The sequence below is a fragment of the Salvelinus sp. IW2-2015 genome, linkage group LG31 (assembly GCF_002910315.2).
Source record: "Salvelinus sp. IW2-2015 linkage group LG31, ASM291031v2, whole genome shotgun sequence".
Taxonomy (NCBI): domain Eukaryota; kingdom Metazoa; phylum Chordata; class Actinopteri; order Salmoniformes; family Salmonidae; genus Salvelinus; species Salvelinus sp. IW2-2015.
In genome coordinates, this window is record NC_036870.1 from 26,549,950 (window position 1) to 26,554,914 (window position 4,965).

The window sequence follows — 4,965 nt, forward strand, 5'->3', positions numbered from 1 at the left end:
CTCTCTCTTCTCTCTCTGTATTTCTCCTCTCCCTCTCTTGTTATTCTCTCTTTCTCTCCTCTGTATTGCTCTCTGCTAATCTCTCTCTCTGTTTCTTCCTCTCTCCTCTATATTTCTCTCTCCTCTCTCTGTATTTCTCATCCTCTCTGTTATTTCTCTCCTCTCTCTGTATGTTTTCTCTCTATGTATTCTCTCTCCTCTCTTCTATTTTGCTTCTTCATCGCCTCTCTTCGTTCTATTCTCTCTCCGTTACTCTGTATTTCTGCCCCTCTCGACTTGTAAATTTCTTCTCTCTCTCTCTGTATTTCTCTCTCCTCTCTCCTGTATTTCTCTCTCCCTCCTTTCTCCTCTATTTCTCTCTCCTCTCTCTTCTTTGTAATTTCTTCTCCTCTCTCTCTGTATTCTCTCTCCTCTCCTCTGTATTTCTCTCTCTCTATATTCTCTCTCCTCCTCTCTGTATTTCTCTCTCCTCTCTCTCTTATTTTCTCTCCTCTCTCTGCGATTTCTCTCTCCTCTCTCTGTATTTCTCTCTCATATCTCTCTCCTCTCTCTGTATTCTCTCTCTCTCTCTCTCTGTATTTTCTCTCCCCATATTATCCTCTCTCTCTCCTCTCTCTCTGGCTTTCTATCTCTGCTTTCTCTCTCTCTCTCTCTCTCTCTATTTCTCTCTCTCTCTCTATTCTCTCTCCTCTCTCTCTGTATTTTCTCTCTCCTCTATATTCCTCTCTCTCCCATCTCTCTCTGCCTATATCCTGTATTTCTCTCTCTCTCTCGTATTCTTCCTTTTCTCTATTCTCTCTCCTCTCTCTGTATTCTCTCTTCTATATTCTCTCCTCTCTGTATTTCTCTCTCCTCTCTCTCGTATTTCTCCTCTCTGATTTCCTCTCTCTCTCTCTGTATTTCTCTCTCTATATTCTCTCTCCTCTCTCTGTATTTCTCTCTCCTCTCTTCTCTGTATTTTTCTTCTCCGCTTAAATTACCGCCGATTGTGCATCTGTAAAAGTTTGTGAGTGTTTTTGGTGACAAGCCAAATTTATTCAGCCTCCTGAGGTTGAAGAGGCGCTGTTGCGCCTTCTTCACCACACTGTCTGTGTGGGTGGACCATTTCAGTTTGTCCGTGATGTGTACACCGAGGAACTTGAAACTTTCCACCTTCTCCACTACTGTCCAGTCCATGTGGATACTACTGTCCTGTCGATGTGGATAGGGGGCTGATCCTTCTGCTGTTTCCTGAAGTCCACGATCATCTCCTTAGTAAACAGAGCAGTTAGCACTTCAGTGTCCCTTATCTTACTGAACAGTCTGAAAATATCTGTAATATCTGTCATGTTTTCAAGGAGGGTGACTTGTTCTGAAGACACTCTCATTCATTCCAACTCTATTTCAACTCCATAAGCACCAATACAATGCTCTCTCATACATTGGCTCAACAGAAGGGAAAAGCAATCTTAGGTCATTTCAGCTACAGCCCCACTGACAATTTCCAATGAGTGATGTGTGTACAAGAGGTGGGACATAGAAGCAGTCACCACATACAGATAATTGAGTGGTAAATAATATATAAGATAACATTTGAGAAACATAGAACACATTCACATTGGGGACACTAATGAACATAATGCAAGTCTGTCACATACAAAAACAGGTCTGTCATGTATGGTTGTGTAAAAGACCCTCAGGGCCAGTTTCCCGGACACAGGTTAAGCCTAGTCCTGGACTAAAATGCATGGTCAATGAATAATCTCCATTAAAATAGCTTTGTAGTATTATCCCGTACCATATCGTTGCGGCGGAAGAAGGTGTAGACAGCATACAGGTAGTAATCAAACAGCTGGGAAACACAGCGGATGACATCAAAGGCTTCAGAAGGTTCATCATCCGCATGTATTTAACCTGTATGGGAAATATTACAAAGGTATACATATTATTATATATGTTATTATATACTATTAGATATTAAATAACAAAACAATTGATATCAGTTAAACAGTTATCAACAGAAAGGTAAAAAAAAAAAAGCTAATCTCAAAAACTACTAGCCTGGTATATTAGATACTTGGACATTCTGTTTGGATCTTCCACATCTAAACAAGTTGATCCAAAACCTTTGCGTCATCTTTTTGGGGGATTTGAATGGGATAAATTCTAATGTTTGAATGTAACTTTGAAGCAAATATCCTCTGGGCGATTTACAGTACATGACTGATATGAATGTGATCAGGATGCCAAAAAATTGACATGACGTTTGACATCAGCACTGCACCAAATGAAAACAACTGATTTACTCTCCATTCACCTCTATAAGATGTCCTGGGACGTAAAGGGTCTCAACTGTTCATCATATCCAACTAAAGCAGACAACATTGTAGCTGGGGTAACATTAGATCCCAGGACTCCCATAGTAATGTAATCTAAGATGTTTTAAGTCAATCATAATCGAATAGTGATTTATAATAATATATTTGCCCAGCTTATGGAGCATTTACATGTACTCTGAGGGGAAGCAATTTAATTTGAGAAAAAGGTAATAAAATGAATAGCTACAGAGCACATGGCTGTAACAAGGTTACCATTGAACCAGAGCTGATGAAAGAGCCACTTTTTGAGCTGAGACTGGCACTTTCTTACTTTCTCTTTCTGTGAATACTAGAACCCTGTCATCTAACTTTTCAGAGCACTATTGAAACAGAAATGCAGATCAGGATTTCTTTCACATTAAGTGACTTGGTATATTGTACATGTTCTATTTGACTTAATAAGTTTTAAATTATACATGTACTATTATACATCTGAAATGCAAAAACAATACAAATAAGTGTTAGTTGAATAAAATGAATTTACTACACTGTAAGTGAACTGCGCTGGTCATTTAGAATGTTGTTTAGAAACGTAATTAAATTCTAATCAGTTAAAAACACGAGTGAAAAACAGAGATTTCTTCACAAACTCGGAGCCTTAACTACCTCACTTATCATAATGACATTTCTTCCTCTCCAATTAAATCAAATCAAAGACGGGTTGCGATTTGAGCAGGAAGCAAAATTGACTTTGAGGCACGACACCTCGCAACTGACGTCAAACAGACATTTACATTCCACTTATGAAATGAAAGGTCACGGGGGTTTGGCGTGGATAATGATAGGCTAATGATGGCAGGTACAGGCCAGTCACACCGCCAGGTAGCCTTGGGAATAGGGTCCTGGTTCATCACATTCTTAAATGAGCGATGAGCTTGTTAATTGGTTATCGAGGTCTCTGGCAGGAGAGGGGTCACCACGGTCATCACTTAGTGTCTTGGATGTTTCTGGGAGGTGAGAGGAGAGGAACAGAGGAGAGGAGAAGATTACTCACCGACCAGGCGAATCACGTTGAGGGTTGTGTTGGTCAGGATGGGAGCATTGGCGCCCTTGTTAAGGCTGTAGTCCGACTTCTTCCTGCTGCGCAGCGTCTCCCTTGACGGGCTGATTAGAGAGAGAGGGGAGGTGCTGATTAGAGAGAGAGGAGAGGCGTGAGGGCGGGACAGACAGCTGTTCATGTTCATAACCCTGTGGCTCGGTGGTTGAGCCTAGACACAGACAGTGGTTCATATTCATAACCCTGAGGCTTGGTGGTTGAGCCCAGACACAGACAGTGGTTCATATTCATAACCCTGAGGCTTGGTGGTTGAGCCCAGACACAGGTTCATATTCATAACCCTGCAGCTCGGTGGTTGAGCCTAGACAGACAGCGGTTCAGATTCATAACCCTGAGGCTCGGTGGTTGAGCCCAGACACAGACAGTGGTTCAGATTCATAAACCTGAGGCTCGGTGGTTGAGCCCAGACACAGACAGTGGTTCAGATTCATAAACCTGAGGCTCAGTGGTTGAGCCCAGCAATATTCATTCGTAAAATCTCCTTAATTGATCAATTAAGAGGCGTGACACGAGAGGGCTAAAGACGTAGCTAAACGAGTGTTGGGGCAGTGGTGAACCGCTGATCTTACAGAACCAGCCCCCTGACTAATGATGAAACTGCATCTACCACCATTCATTAGTACATCTCTAATTGCTGGACATGGACGTGACCTTCCAGCAGCACTTCAATTAGCCAGTGATTCCTTCTGATAGATTGGGAAATGAGCGTGTTAGAGGCTTAGATCAGTACAACACACTGGGGAGAACGCAGACCCTGCAGGCACTGTGTTCTCCTGCATGTAGTGAACCCAAGGCTTTCGCCACACAACATGCATGGAAATCAATAACTGTGTGTAATGTTTATGTACATCATCAATTCATTAATTCCTACATCTGTTCTGTCAGGACCCGGTGCGAGAAACAGTCACTGATAATCGTCAGAACCCAGAAGATGAGGCAGACACAGCAGTACTAGAGATGGTGGTTTAATTAAAGAACAAAATCTTCAGGCAAAGAAACTAAATCCACAATGTCCAAAAATAAAGCCAAAAGGCACAAAATGGAAATCCTCCAAAATACAAAAGAAACTCCACAAAGTGGTAAAAAACAGCWGGGAAAAACAAACCTCAAAAGACTACTCAAATAATACACAAGAACTAAACCAGAGAACCTCTGGAAAATCCAACAAGAGAAATAACTGTATAAAACAAGGCTTGGGCTGGGGCTGGGTGCTAACTTACAAACACTGAGCAAGGAACAAAGGAACACACAGGGTTTAAATACTAACAAGGGAATGACCTACAGGTGCAAACAATAATTAGAGCAAGAAAAACAAAAAGGTACAAAAAAGGTGCAATGGGGACATCTAGTGACCAAACTCAGCTACCATAATTCCACTGTATATCTGGTGGTCTTTCTCTTCATGGCTCAGCCACATAATGCCAGGGTATATCTGGTGGTCTTTCTCCTCATGGCTCAGCCACATAATTCCAGGGTATATCTGGTGGTCTTTCTCTTCATGGCTCAGCCACATAATTCCAGGGTATATCTGGTGGTCTTTCTCTCATGCTC

The 4,965-nt window shown here is 41.8% G+C and overlaps 1 pseudogene; it reads right to left on the bottom strand.

The window, feature by feature from the left end:
- Nucleotides 1-4,965, bottom strand: part of LOC111955777 (syndetin-like) — a 322,304-nt pseudogene that overhangs the window by 98,200 nt on the left and 219,139 nt on the right.